The 15,906-nt window shown below is 50.8% G+C and overlaps 1 protein-coding gene across 2 annotated transcripts in view; it reads right to left on the bottom strand.

Moving 5' to 3' along the window:
• The window catches only part of BTBD9 (BTB domain containing 9), a 414,698-nt gene that overhangs the window by 4,380 nt on the left and 394,412 nt on the right, over nucleotides 1-15,906 (bottom strand). The window lies entirely within an intron of this gene.

Raw genomic sequence — 15,906 nt, forward strand, 5'->3', positions numbered from 1 at the left:
CATCAAGGCAGTATGATACTGGCACAAAAAGAGACACACATCAACAGAACAGAATAGAGAACCCAGAAATAAACCCGCAACTGGATGGTCAATTAATCTGTGATGAAGCAGGAAAGATCATTCAATAGAAAAAAGACAATCTCTTCAACAAATGGTGTTAGGAAAACTGGACAGTTGGGGCACCTAGGTGGCTCAGTTGGTTAAGCATCTGACTTCGCTCCGGTCATGATCTTGAGGTTTGTGAGTTTGAGCCCTGCGTCTGGCTCTTGTTCTGACAGCTCAGAGCCTGGAGCTTAGTTCGGATTCTGTGTTTCCCTCTCTCTTTGCTCCTTCCCTGTTCACTCTCGGTCTCTCTCTCAAAAATAAACATTAAAATAAAATTAAAAAAAAAAAAGGAAACTGGACAGCAACATGCAGAATGAGATTGGACCACTTTCTTACACCATACACATACACAAAATTCAAAATGAATGAAAGACCTAAATGTGAGACCAGAAACCATCAAAATCCTAGAGGAGAACACAGGCAGCAATCTCTTTGACCTTGGCCACAGCAACTTCTTACTAGACACGTCGCCAGAGTCAAGGGAAACAAAAGTAAAAATGAACTATTGGGACTTCATCAAGATAAGAAGCCTCTGCACAGCAAAGGAAACAATCAACAGAACTAAAAGGCAGCCTATGGAATGGGAAAAGATATTTGTAAATGACATATCAGATAAAGGGTTAGTATCAAATATCTATAAGGGACTTACCAAACTCAACACCCAAAAAACAAATAACCCAGTTAAGAAATGGGCAGAAGACATAGATACTTTTCCAAAGAAAACATCCAGATGGCTAACAAATGAAAAGATGCTCAACATCACTCATCATCAGGGAAATACAAACCAAAACCACAATGAAATACCACCTCATATCTGTCAGAATGGCTAGAATCAACAACATAAGAAATAATAGGTGCTTGTGAGGATGAGAAAGGGGAACCCTCTTGCACTGTTGGTGGGAATGCAAACTGGTGTGGCCATTCTGAAGAACAGTATGGAGGTTCCTCAAAAAACTAAAAATAGAACTACCCTATGATCCAGCAATTGCAGTATTAGGTATTTACCCAAAGGATCCAAAAATACAGATTCGAAGGGACATATGCACCCCAATGTTTATAGCAGTGTTATCAACAATAGCCAAACTATGGAGAGAGCCCAAATGTCCACTGACTGATGAATGGATAAAGAAGGTGTGGTATATATACAATGGAATATTACTCAGCCATCAAAAAGAATGAAATCTTGCCATTTGCAATGATGTGGATGGAACTAGGTGTATTATGCTAAGGGAAATAAGTCAGTCAGAGAAAGATAAATAGCATATGATTTCACTTATATGTGGAATTTAAGAAAAAAAACAGATGAACACATGGGAAAGGGGGGAAAAAGAGGAGAGAGGGAAACAAATCACAAGAGACTCTTAACGATAGAGAACACACTGTGGGTTGATGGAGGGATGGAGGTGGGGGGTGGGCTAGATGGGTGACGGGTACTAAGGAGGGCACTTGTGATGAGCACTGGGTGTTGTAAGTGATGAATCACCTGAAACCAATATTTCATTGTATGTTAACTAAGATTTAGATTTAAAAAAAAAGGAAAAGAAACCCTCACATGGAAGAGCCGGCCACCCCCAGGAGCCAGGAAAAGCTTGCTACCTGGAAGCACGACCGAGTTCTGTACTCAGTGTTGGGCCAACTATTATGTGAACAGGGCACAGCACAGAGCTCAGCAAATAAGGGGGAGGCATGGCCGACCCTGAGAATACACAGCATGGGGTGTGTGTGTGTGTGTGTGTGTGTGTGTGAGAGAGAGAGAGAGAGAGAGCCTAACATACCCGCTGTGAAACAGAAGGTGTGTGAGCTGGGGGTATAGTGACAGGGGACAGTCAGGAACTCTGTCAGAGGTGGGCCTTTGGGGAAGCTGACCTACGCCCTCCCCTGCGCACACGGAAGTTCCTTTCTTCACTAACAACCATATCCTTCTGGGGTTCTAGCCCCCTGGGGCCTGCCCTGAACTCTTGAAGGGGAGGAATCACATCCTCTGCAGTGGTGGTCTCTGGTGTGGGGTACACAGATTCACTTTCCAAGGAGCAAGCTGGCAGTTCTGAGGGAATCCGTTTCCAGATCCTCAATATCTGTATTTTCCAACACTAAGAACATGACTGAATTCACAACACCCTTCCCCACCTCACAGAAGGAAAGCACAGCCCCCTCACCTGCCCTCAGCAAGGGGCCCTGACACCTCCTGGCCCCTCTGAGGGTGAAGACCCGCTCAAGTGTATTTGTGCCTCATGTAATTTTTTTAAATGTAACTGGGATTTTTCCAGAACTAAAACATTTTCAAGATACACTGGCTAAGGCCCATGAGTAAAAGTTTTGCACAATGACTTTCAGATTTGGTATGCCTTATTTAATGAATTGGTTAAAATCATGTCACCAAATATTTATTCCTAGTAATTGGTCATCTTCCATCTTATAAAATGTTTATTTTTTAACCTCATATTTATAAAAATAATTGTATTTAAACTTAGTATCTCACTTCTCAACCTTAAATGTTCAAAGGATTACTTTTTTCCAAAGTTCTTTTATGGGATAAGTGAACAAAATGTTTGAAGGCCATGACTGCTGTACTTAGGAGACTCGAAGGGGAAGGGGAAAAAAAAAGGGAGGGTGGCAAACCATAAGTGACTCTTAAATACTGAGAATAAACTGAGAGTTGATGGGGGGAGGGAGGAGGGTAGGGTAGGTGATGGATATTGAGGAGGGCACCGGTTGGGATGAGCACTGGGTGTTGTATGGAAACCAATTTGACAATAGATTTCATATTAAAAAAAAAGAAAAAAAAAAAGCTAATAGGCATGGCCTGGAGGGAAGGAGAGGGCATCTGGGGTTAGAAGTGTTCCAGGCAAGGGGAATAACACAGGGGAGGAAAGGGCCCAGCGATGCCGGAGGAAAAGATCCGAGTCGGCAGGGCCAGCGAGGTCTCTGGGGCAGGAACACCCCACGACATGCTCATCCCATGTCCCACAGAGCTGGGCCTGTACATCAGATCCAACAACAAAGACTGACCTCAAAAGGACCCGTGCTGGTGATGCGCTACTGGGATATTTGAAAAGACTCATCTGGCAATGAGGGCAGGGTGGTCAGCTTGGGGCCCACACGCTGTCCTCAACAAGGGGTGAGAGCTTTGGGCGGGAGGTCAAAGAGGCCAAGGAGAGGAGTTACAGCCCATGAGGTGATTAAAGAGAAACACACATTGATCTTGGTTACTTGTTAGAGCTGAAGTTCAGCAAAGTGGGACAAATCCAAGAGGGGTCCCAGACTTCTGAGATGAGCTGGCACAGGAGGCTGGAGCCCAGGTATCTGGTGGAGCCCAGGCAAGAGGGGCCGCACAGGCTCACTGGGGAAACTGAGAGGTGAGGAGGGCTCTGGCAGTGGTGGATCCCAGCGAGAGGCAGGGGGGTGATGGGAGGGAGGCAATAGGAGCAGATGAAGCCTCACCTGGAATGGGGTTTAGGGGTGAGTCCCATTTTCTGAGGGGCCTGATGGCACAAGAGAGTCTTAAACAAACTGGTATGCTAGGCTGGGCTGGGACAGGAACTGAGGCTGGGGGACCGATGGGGCAGAAGCCCAGCCGCTAGACCCAAGCATCCTGGACAAACACCTCCTTCTCCCTCTCATCCCCAGGCTTCTGCTTAAAGAAGTAAGTGGTGAAATTTGTAAAGTTACCACTGAACTTGGCTGCAGACGCTGAGTGTGTAACTGCTTTGTAGTGACATTCATGCGAAGGGCTGGTGGGAGCCTGGAGCCTGTGCAGACAGTGTGCAAGGCAGGCTGTGTGCCACAGGGGCAGAGGGGCATGGCACACTCCCGGCCCTTCCCTGGTCACCCAGTGCTTCCTGGAGAACTGCAACCCCTGCTCCCTTGGATGGGGGTCCACCCCTTCTTTCCCTGGGCCTGCTGGCTGGAGAGCAGCCATTCAACTCTGGATCTGCCCATGTTTGGTGAGTCTGCTCCTAGATGAGGGTCCATCTGTAGTGGATATGGCACTGGTGTCCTGGGAGTGGGCAGGATGTGGGGCAGGGCTGGTGGGCACCTGTTTCTCTCCCCAAGGGAGGAAGTGCAAGCAGAGGGTGGGGGGCGGGGGGTGGACGAGGAACCATCTCTCCTTGTCCTGGGGGCTCTATGTCCTCCATGGCTCCAGTGTGTGCATGCACATGCATCGTGCACACATACACACATGTGCATGTGCACACACACACACACACCCTTTTTACTGTAGAATCAAATTCACAGAAGGCAAATGTGATATCAACTGTGAGATTATAAATTCTGTGCTTACCTTCCTGCATCCTATTTTCTCCACATTCCCACTTTAATTCATTTATCTACTGCTGTTTCAAATTTCACATCTCAAACTCTAACGTGAAGACTGAGGCCATATGTCTTCAGGTCTATCCTGTTCATTTTGGCAAAGCCGGTCTCCCTCAGAGCGAGCCGATTCCACTCCCCGAAGCTCAGGTGGCCCTGTCCTCACCATGGTGCTTCCTGGGGGCCTCATGGTGCCAGCTGCCCTCAGTACTCCCCGTGCCTCCTTTCCTCTCTTTCCTTCTTCTGCCTGTTCTAGCACATCTCTCTGCTTGGGCCCATCTGCAGGTGCTTACTGGTCAAAAGTTCAATGGGAGAGCCTTTCATGGGGATTTTAAACTGTCTAGGCCATTGGCTCTGACCTGTACCATGCAGGGCAAATTTGAACAGCTTCCTGGTAGCAGCTATCCATCTATTCCCCTCCATCAATTTAACGTTCTCACAGCTTTTCAAGTGAGAAGACCATCTTTTGGTGGGTTAGCGACAGTCCTCTGGCTTTATGAACACTCCTCTTTCCAAGTAAGGAGGGGGTGGGGGTTGGTAGGGAGGGGATGGTGCTGTTGGGCACACCTCTGCTGCCTGGAGCCCCACCCCCACCCCAGCCCCCTCTCCCAAGCCCCTCCCTGGAGCTTTTCCTAAGCCAGCAAACATCCTGTTCTCTTTCTCAGTCCGACCGACCGGTCACACTCTGTCCCCAGAGCCCACATCTCCACCCTCTGAGAGGGAAATGTTCTGAACATGCTGTACTTACTGCACCTTCCCCTTTCCAACCCTGAGCCCTTTTCCTGTCCCATCGTGCTGTTATTTGTGTAATCCCATCGCCTGCGTTCTCAGCCCCGATCTCCAGAGGTTATCTCTCAGGCCCCTGAGCTGATGCTAATCCCTGCACTGACTGAGACTTATCCCCCTCCTTCTCCTCAGTGTCCTTAATTTCTGGGTGAGCTCTTGCCCCACAGGCCCTGCGAGGCTTTAGGCTCCCTACCAAAGCCCGGCCCCCTCTTGCCTCTGTCTACCCACCTTGCAACCTTGCAACTCAAGGACCAAGGTGTGGTTGCCCTTTCTCCCATGCAGCCCTTGCACAATGATAAACACGTCAGTACAAATTCTGGATTGAAAGATAAAATTTAAAAAACTCTCAGTGAGGCTGGGCGCTAACAAGCTGGTCCTTCAGAACATGCCTCTCACCTCGGAAAGGGTCCACATTAGCGACGCTACCATCTGCTCTGCATGGTGCTGGTGAAGCCTGGGAAGATTGTATGGAGCGGGTGCCTAATGAATGCTTGCTGGCTTGCTTCTTGTTGCCCTCATTTCCACTGTCATTCCCGCTCCTAGTCTGCATTTCTTTCTTAACTTGGGTGATGCTGACTGCACAACTGTCTTTAGCCCATCTGACCCACCTGTTTTAAAATAATAGTGCAAACGGCTGTTATTCCCAACACACCTCACAATGCTGACAGCGAATCTCCACTGGCTGTTTTGTGTTCTGCTCTGGCTACTCCTCCCTGAGAAATCCTAGTCGCTGCTCCCCTGCCACCAGTGGTCAGTCCTTCCACCTGAGGTAGGGCAGACCGGAGGCCGTGGAAATCCCAGCTGCCTGACTGTGCTCATGCGGCCCCGGGGTGGGCGCACATGTGACCGGACCGGGGGGATGGGGCCACCTCTGAGCTGAGCTTCAGTTTGGGACTTGGAATCCTGAGTGTCGCTGAAGGACCAATTAACTGTAACATGGGTTCCCTGAGCATCTCCAGGGAGCCGAGCAGGCTCTGCCAGATTCAAAGGCAGCACACAAGAAACAGTTAATTTTATTAAGTCACAAACTGGTGTAGTGAGGATTTTAAGTGGAAAAGGGTGTTTTACAAATGGAAAGATGGGTAAGTCTTACCCAGAGACTGGAGTCACTGAAGAGGTAAAACGTGCAGTGGGAATCAGAACGAGCAGGCAAAGGGCGGGCGGGAGTCGGGAAATGAAGGGTGCCTCTGCGTGCCAGGCGCCGAGGACAGAGCGAGCCCCACATAGGCGGCAGGTGTGGCTAGAGGAACCGGGTGAATGGGGTTTGGAGGTCAGGAGGTTTGAGTGCATTCATTCACTCCACAACACTTATGATGCACCACCGGCATGCCCACCATGCGGGTCCTGGCCCCTCAGAGGGTGCATCATCTGATGAGGACAGCAGACACCTCAGTGGACAGGCAAATGGCTCTGGGCCTACAGGGAGCCATGAGGGTGTGGTGGGGTCCCAACCGGCCCGGGGGAGTCGGAAATGCTTCCTGGGGGAGGAGATGCCAGAGCTGAGTCGGGAAGCTTGAGGCAGCCAAGCAGGAAAGGCCAGAGGAGGGAGCCCTTGGCGCAGCAGGAGAGGGGAGGCTACTGTAGCTCTAGCCTTGGCGGGGAGGGTGATGATGGAGAGAGCAGGAGGGTGCAGGCTGGGTGCAGTGGGGTCATGGCCCAGGGCAGTACCATGAGGGACTGGCCAGACCTGGGTAGGGAGCAGGGGACAGGGGCTCTGGACAGAAGAGACTCTTGAAAAGGGACTAAATTTAAAATACTACAAAAGAAATACATGTTTATGGTGACAACTAATGAAAGTGGTTAAAGGAGGAGGGTAGATGACAACAAACCCTTAAACGCTGAAACCCCCTGATGTAGACTAGCAATTTGGGATAAACAGAAAGAGTCCTTTTTAAAGGAAGAGTAACAGAACTGGGTAACAGATGAGGTGAGACCGACACAGGAAAGAAAAGGCTCCGGGGATTCTCTGGGAGGACAGAGATGGCAGCAGCGGGTCCGAGGGGGCTCCCGGCTCAGCCAACCTCCGAGGGCCTGTCCTCATCTTCAGATCCTTTCCCTGCTTTTGTTTTTCACACTTCAACTGCCCCACTGAGCACAAACACTGACCAGGCGCTAAGCAGGGGTGCCCCTGCCTGTAGGAGTTTACTGTTCTGCAAAGGAGGCAGCAGTGTGCCCAAGGTCACATGCGTCGTGGCATTCTGCCTCAGGGCCAAGCAGCTCTGAGCCGGCTCACCTGTCTGCAGAACAGTGTGCAGGCTGGGCTGTGGTTGAGGATCCACCCACCCGCCAGCTGAACCTAACACAGTACGAAGCCAACACCCGCCACGTCCTGGGCTACGGCACCTCACCACCATCATCTCGTGCAAAACTGGGGTTCCCCCCGTCGGGACCTTGGGCACCCAGAGAGGGGGCCTAACTGTTCTCAGGAGCGGGGGTGGAAGGCGAGCCTGTTGTGGGGAAACTGGCTCCTTCCTCGGGGGTCACGTTGGTCGGAAGGGGCCTGAAGCGCCTCCCTCCTCCTGCCGCAGGGCCCCTGCTCTCACACGGAAACCAGGGGAGGGAGAGATGGCTCGGGGGCGCGGGGTGCCATCGGAAGTGTGCCGCCTGCCTGCCACACCCTCAGGCTGCTCTGCCCAAGTGCACCTCTGGCCTCCCTCTAGGTGGAACAGCCAGGTTCTGAGTTTCTCTTCACTCAGAAGCTTGTGCAATTCAATTTCTTTCCTGCGAACCTTCCCAAGACTGCAATACCCCTCGGAAACGATGTGACCAAAAGTGAATGAGGCATACAGGGCAGAGTCGCACTACTGATTTATGCAAAACCATTACGACCGCCGCCGCATCATTTTCCCTTCCCCTTTTCGGCAATCATGTATCCCATTAGCCTGTTTGATTGCCGCCGCTCACAAAGGGGCACCTTCGCTGAACCAGCTTCAATGGCCTCTGGATCTATCCCTGGAGAGGAGCCGGCTAATTTGGAATGTAGTCGTGTGTATGAATCCGACACAGCCTTAGTCGCTATCCGGGTGTCCTTTTTTTGGTAGCTGCTGTTTATTATCACTTTGCCTTTCCTCTCTGGGAGCCATAATTTTCGACATGTTTGAGATAGTCTGGGGTGTTCTTTTTCCCTGTGAACCTGGAAAGGATGAGCACAAACGCTCTGGCCTCTTCTCGGTGACGGGCTGGCTCCTCGGCTGGCCGCTGTCTGCCGCCTTTCATTACAGGGACTCCCCAAGCACGCTGTGCTCGACACATCTTCAAGGGTTTTAGAAGCAGAGAAGCCTCTGCTAATTTTCCCAAGTTGCACTAAGAGTCCGCCGTGAACTGTAGCAGAAATTGGGAAAATTTAATAAATGTTGATCCGTGGCTCTACCTTGCTTTTCTGGTTTCTCCTGAGTAATTTTCACAGACTGCTTTCATGCCAACCAATACAAATAGGATTCCTGACCCAAGCTTTCAGCTTACATTTCCAAGGTGACATATCTTTATAAAATAGATACCACCTCTCAGTGATATCTGCCCGTAAGTCAGACACAGAGACATGGCTTCTGAATTATGCCACCCTGAAGACTGCCGATCTTTCTTCACCCCACACCCACTGCGCGTTCAATGAGCATTGACAGATCCTGACGCTGGTGACAACTGACATCTTTCTTACACTCACCTCAGGGGCAGAGGTCAAGAGTCCCTCTGTAGGCTGCGGGGATGTTTTACTTTTCGTTCCTTTAAAAATGAAGTCCAAGTGTCTCCGACAAAACACCCCTTTTTATAAACAAAAGTTCTGTAATTGTACATCTGAACAGCCCAAACCATTGTTTTCAGTTAAGAAACCCTCTTCAGAGGGAGATATTTCCAGATTCTGAACAATACTTTTTCAGCATTGCTTACGGATGATAGGATGCCAACATCGTTTTGCACAAATATTTAATCCTAATACATATAGAAGTACATTTCTTGGTGACACTGCTTTTATATGGCAAGTTTTTAAACTTTCCAGTATCACTTTCCCATATTCATGTAGGCCAGGGCACCCACAGATCCCTGGAACTTCACTGCTTGGAAGGTTCCGGAAAAAGAGTCTTTCCAATACCTATCAATACAGGCAGCCCCACAATCCCCAGTTACCGTTTTTGATGTGTGCACACTCCGGAGTTCCAGGGAGAGCGATTTACTCTCTCTTCGTAATGAAGTTGGCCCTGGAGTATTAGTGGCTTCTTTTTATTTTTGAAAAACTAAGAAACAGAAACGGGAAATGTTCTAGCTCCCAGGCAGAGCCTGGCAGGTGTGGCCTTACCAAGGCCCCCTTCCCACATCAAGGGAGAGTCTGTCTGTGGCCACTAGCCCCGGAAGGCCGGCACGCGTAGCCCCAGCTTTCCGGGAAAGTTCTTCACTTCCTCCAGGTGATGTGTGTCTGCTCCGCGTCGCAGCCCCAGCTGCTTGGAGATTTCGGGCCGGCTGCTAACTGCTGGCTCGGCACTAGGACGCCATTCGAGATTATCCTCACAAGCCGGGTTATCTCCCTTCTTCGCTGCTAGGAGGCCCCACGCCTCACCCACTCAGGTTCTTTGGGCGCCGCCTCCCAGAGCAGTGGTTTGGTGCCGAGTCGGTGCGGCTGCAGCACGGCACACACGAGGACCTTGCAGATGGCAGCGTAAGTGAAATGACACATGCTCACTGCTGGGTCGTTTTCCCTCTTCCCAAGCAAGTCTTCCATAATAGGCATTTAAGAATAAAGATGCCTAGAACAGGTCTTCTTTTGTAATTATGCTACAAATTAAATATCTTCCTGCTTTTTCTGTCTCACTGGGAAGGAGACTGGATTTAAGATCGAATTCACTCTCCTTATTTCAAAGACAAGTGTCCTGAGAGCCAGGGAGTGAAGTGACTTGTTGGGGGGGTCACAGAGCTGGTCGGGGGGGGGGTGGTGAGGCTGGCACCAGTGCTGGGGTCTCCTGGGCCACACTCCATGAGGCCCTCCCTCCCTTCCTTCCACCCTCTGCTCTCTCCTCCTCCGCTCGTTCCCTACTTTGCTAGCCTGCACATCAGGGTTATTTCTCAGAGCTTACTTCTAGACCTCTCCAGCCCTTTCTTCTTAGCCCGACTTCTGAGGTACTTGACCTGGATTGCGAGCTACATGTGTACTCCTTAAATCCACATTTTTGTGTGGATGGCACCTGTAACTCCCGCTCACTGTGCCCTACAGTATCTTGTAACTAAATGCTTCCACAGACTTTCCCCCAGCCACCACAGCCCTGCCATTCTCCAAGGTCATGGGGATGACAGCCTGGTGCAATCTTTAGCTCCCCCTCGTTCCTCAGATGCAAGTTGTCACAGGTGATTCCTGAGAGCTTATTTTCCTCAGAACACTGCACTGTAGCTATGGCCCTCAGTCTGATTTATGGAGGGGCTACTGTGTGTGGGGCACGGGGCTGGGTGCTAGGACACGAAGATACCATGACACTGTCTCTGCTCTCAAGAAGTGCAGTGGAGGGGCACCTGGGTGGCTCATAATTAGTATCCAACTCCGGCTCAGGTCATGATTTCACTGTTTGTGGGTTCGAGCCCCGCATCGGGCTCTCTGCTGTCAGCACAGAGCCTGCCTCAGATCCTCTGTCTCTCTCTCTGCTCCTCACCCCTCTCTCAAAAATAAACATTAAAAAAAAAAAGTACAATATAGTGCGGGACCCAGGCAAAGCCTCTATTAATTAAGCAAACTCCTAGGTGCCAGGCTGGCTTACCTGTCCCCATGCCCGGGCCCTGCTGTTCCTGTGCTTCCCTGGTCTCTGGCCCACACCTGGTCCCGCCCTTGCAAATACCACCTCCATCTTGCATATACCCCACAGGGCATCCAGGTACACCTGAAACCTGGCTGGTGCTCGTTATTTCTCTTCCTGAGTAGGTTTTCTTTGTGCACATCTCTTCCCCATCACTGCCACATGATGCCCCCAGATGGCCCGGTTCCTTCTCCCTGACAGAAGTGGGAGTTTGAGAGCTGACACTGCGTCTCTGTCTGTAGGTCTTCCGAGGGAGAGGCTCACTCGTCCACTTTCTCTGTATCTCTCTGCGTCTCTGCCGCTGGGATGTCTGCTTCAGTTCTGGTGCTGACCGACCGGAAGTTCTGGCCTGGAGAGCCAGCCTATGACTGCTGTGACGTGCACCTGCCTTCGGAAGCTTAGAGCACAGCCTCCGGAGGATGCTGCCGGGGAAATCCCGGGGGGGACCAGACAGGGAGTGATCAGACCTGGTGGGGGTTTCTGGGAAATAATTATCACCAGGCCAGGAAGGAGCCTTTTTCGTTTTGTTTTGTTTCTAAAGAGCCCATTTCCCTGTTTTTGTTTTTTTCCCTCCACTAGAGCCACATGTTGCTATGGGAACTAGGATGGCACTGGGACCCACAGCCACTCACCGGCCTGACAGAAGCCTGTAAATAAATTCTGCCTCACTCCGGGCTCCGCGCTGAGTGGTCCTGGAGGGCAGCTCAAGCAGCCACTTGCTGACACTCTGTCCTGCTGGTGCCGGCGTGCGCAGGACCCTCCTGCGGCAAGCTCGCGAGCTGACTGCTATTCTGCCACGGCGAGCACGGAGCGCGCAGGGCAGTCTGCAATCGCCCACCCTCCGCAACCCTCCATGACACGATCTCATTCGTGTATATGGGGTCCCCAGGGCCAGGATCATCTGACCCATTTCACGGATGAGGAAACCCCCTCCTCCGGACCCGGCCCCCGCATCCACGCACGCCAGCTGTGCTGCTTGGGCTGGCAGCCCGCACTGCCGTCTCCGCCGCGGGCTGCCCTCCACGGTGCCACGAGTTCAGGCGCCCCTCACGTGGCGGACTTCCACCAGGCGCGAGGCTGAAATCCCTCTAAGGAAGGGCCCTGCCGTGGTTTCTCTCCTAGGCACTGGCTGGCACGGGGAGTGTGCCCACAGAAGCCACTTGCTAAGTCTGACTGTGCCACGGCAGAGATGGGCTCACTTCTGTGGCTTTACTATTTGTTATGCATTTGTGGGAGACAGAGCAGCCTGGATGTTTTGAGAGACCAATTACCCGGATTCAGGGACACCTTGGGTGCCTCAGTCAGTTAAGCGTCCGACTCTTAATCTCGGCTCAGGTCACGATCTCACAGTTTGTGAGTTTGGGCCCTGTGTCAGGCTCTGAGCTGACAGTGTGAGGCCTGCTTGGGATTCTCTCTCTCTCCCTGCCCCTCCCTCTCTGTGCATTCACGCGCTCCCTCTCTCTCTCAAAAACAGACTTAAAAAAAAAAAAAAAAAAAAAAAAAGACCAATTACCTGGATTCAAATCCTCACTCTGTCACTCACCAGCAGCATGACACAGCAAGTCACTTAACATCACTCGGCTTTAGTTTCCTCATCAAATTTTCCTTTTTGCTTGAAACATTTTGGCTGTGAAAACCATGCACCAAAGAGTACATGCAAATGCAAATGTATAGCTTGTTGAATAACTATGTAATGAAAGCCACGCAAACTTTCAAGAACCCAGGAACATTGCTGGTGTACCTTGGTCCCTCCACATGGCCGGCCCTTCCTGATCCAAGCCTCCCCACCCTGAGGAAGCCACAATTCTGGTTTTAATAATAATAATAATTCCTTTGCTTTTTTTTTTTTTTTAAGTTTCACCACCTGTGTCCACATCTTCAAATGTGATAGGTTACTTTTACCTGTTCTTGAAGTTTTAAGAACATAATCCTAATTTACGTATTCTTTTGTATCTGACTTCTTTCCCTTGGCATGCTGTGATATTCATCATGTAGATCACAGCCCCCTGGATGATGTACTAGGCTTGGCTTATCCATCTCCCTGGACAGATGACTGGGTGGTGTCCCACTTCGGTCTGGTATGGACGAACGGTGCTGCCGTGAACATTTTCATTCTTGCAGAAGAGCTTCTTTAGAAAACACACACGAGTGTGAGATGCTTAGTCTTAGGGCAGGCATGCAGATGCTCAACTTCAGTAGATCTTACCAAACCATCCTCTTCGGCAACTACAGCAGGTCATACTCTCACAGCGCTGGATGTGAGCTGCCCACTGCTCCTCATCTTTGCCAACACTTGGTACTGAGCTAATTCACTTTTAAAAAAATATTTTATTATTATTTTTTAATATGTATTTATTTTTGAGAGAGAGAGCACGAACAGGGGAGGGCCAGAGAGAGAGGGAGACACAGAATCTGAAGCAGGCTCCAGGCTCTGAGCTGTCAGCACAGAACCCGACGTGGGGCTCGAACCCACGAACCATGAGATCGTGACCTGAGCCGAAGTTGGATGCTTAACTGACAGCCACCCAGGTTCCCCTGAGCTACCTCATTTTTAAAAAGTGAATGAGAGTAGAATCTACTTCCATATGACGGTTAGATAGTGTAATAAACCTAAAGGGTTTGGAATAGAGCCTGCCACACACTAAGTGCTCAGTACACATGAGCTCCTGTTTTATAATTTATAATAAGAATAATCATTATAAAGGGTATTGAACTAGGACATGCTGAGGTATGTGGCTTATTTACCTTTCCACTTACAAAAGTGACTGGTTTAAGAAACTCTTCATTGTGACTACAGAAAGTCTGCCTTAGACCACCACAGTCTCTTGATGGTGAGAACCTGTATTACTGAACCCTTTACGTGGCTGACTGATGCACAAGGGAGACTGAACAATTCCTTCACTCGCTCAGCCAACAGGTACTCTATGCTGATGCGCACCAGGCCCATGCGAGGTGCCTGGGATACAAAGATAAATATGACACAGCCTCTTTCCTCAGCTGCACACACACAATAGGTGAAGTGGGACCCTGAGAGCAGCCTATGGACCATCAGCCCTATCCTCAGCTTCTGTTGACTTGGCAAAGGTTTGCATGTGGCTTCTTGGGAGCGGGACCCCAGTCTTTCTATATTGCAGATAGTTTTCTCTATAGTCTTTTTGAGCCCCCAGGGGCCATCTGTGCCCCTGAGCTCTCTGCCTACTGAAAAATCGCTCCAGAACGTGCTCTCAAACCCAGGTTCCCATCCAAGCCATAAGAAGAAACAGGTACCACTTCTACTTCCTTTAATACACGGACAGATTTGCAGACAGCTCTCGTCTGGACCTCGTCTGGCCTCTGAGGATGGAGGCGTGTCCCTCTGTGGTCCTGCTAAGATAATTAATGAAATGGAAACGAAGGGGTCCACGCGAGGTGCTGCTTCAAAAGCAGCAGGGCTCCTCCACGGTCTCCAGAGCTGAAACTGGAGATCTGCCGTGACGTTTGTGGTGTTGTTGACAAGGCCCGGGTTGCAACCGTTTCCAGACAAGAGAGCCTCAGAAAGCTGAGCAGTACCTGCCTCCTGAACACGCAGAGTTGATTAGCAGTTGAGGAAGATGGGCAACCGCGCGGGAACGACCTCACGACTGCCAGACTGGCGGCTGAGACCACCATAACGTGACTGAGGAAACAGCCCAGGAGGACCTTTCGGACCACTGGCCCTGGGGAGAATCAGACAAATGGAAACAACTGAAGGAGAGCAGGATGAGAGGGCGTGCGTGCTAAAAGACGCGTGTCTGCCATCTAGTGCCAAGCGTGACAAGAAGACAAAGGAAACCCTGCGAGTGGGCAGAGAAGACATGCAAGAAAGGCAACCGAGGGTAAAGGGGAGAAACGCGAGCCGTGTGGGAAACACGCCAAGCACAGGGAGACTGCAGAGCAGGGGATGAGAGAGCACACGCTGGCGGGGAGGGAGAGGAAGCATAAGAAGCGAAGATAAGTGACAAGGATGATGCCAAGTACACGAGGAGCGGGAGGTCACATGAGGCAGCGGTGGAGTCTGTAAGGTAAGCGTTAGGGAAATTTATTGACAGAAGTCATAAACGTAGCTAAAAGATGAAATGAATTCATTGCTGCGGTGCTCACAAAGGATAGATGAGAGACAGATGCCAGCAGCAGACACACACTTCCCAGAGGAAAGGGATGAAATGCTGCAGGAAATCAGAAGCGTGCCAAGACAGGTGATCAAGAAATCTGAACCTCCACAGTGGCTGAGGCTGCTGTCACCTGAGAGCCCGATCGCAGGGAAGTGGGGAAATTAACATGCAGCGGTCGCAGGCGGACCTCGAGTGCAGGAAGGCCTGGCTGGTTGGGGTGGGACGCACACCCACGCTGGGCAGGAAATCCCAGGCTGTTTCAGCTCAGAGGCCTCTGCTGTTCCAGCAGCAGCCGGGATCCGGGGTCGGGGTAGGTGCCAGCACCACAGCCGCAAGCTGCTAGTAGCCCCAGCCACTGACACACTGTGCGGGCCACTTTCCACCTGCCACCAAAACAGACCGCCCGCGCCCCCCAGGAGGGTTCAAGTCAGAGGAACCTCTGAGCTGGGCCTTCCCTGCCATCCCCTGTCAGACCTTCTCCCTGGAGGGGACAGCACCTGCAGAAAACAGTCTTCCCTGGGAGATGTGGCAGTTACCCACATTTCTCTGTTACCCACACATGCTCAAAACCAATCCCATCTACGCTTCTTGAAATTAGCACAAAACCTGTGGCTTGGTAACATTCAGTATCTAAAGGTCCTGCTTCTGACTAAATGAAGGCCACAGGTGTCATTTGGCAAACAAGCAGTGACAGGCTGAGGAAGTTCTGCTTCTCCCTATACCACCCTCAACTGTGAGACAGAGGGGCCCAGACCCCAATATCCTGATGGCAGATTTCTGGCTTCCATGGGACTAGAGATGGG

This window comes from Lynx canadensis, chromosome B2 (assembly GCF_007474595.2).
Source record: "Lynx canadensis isolate LIC74 chromosome B2, mLynCan4.pri.v2, whole genome shotgun sequence".
In the NCBI taxonomy this organism is placed as follows: Eukaryota; Metazoa; Chordata; class Mammalia; order Carnivora; family Felidae; genus Lynx; species Lynx canadensis.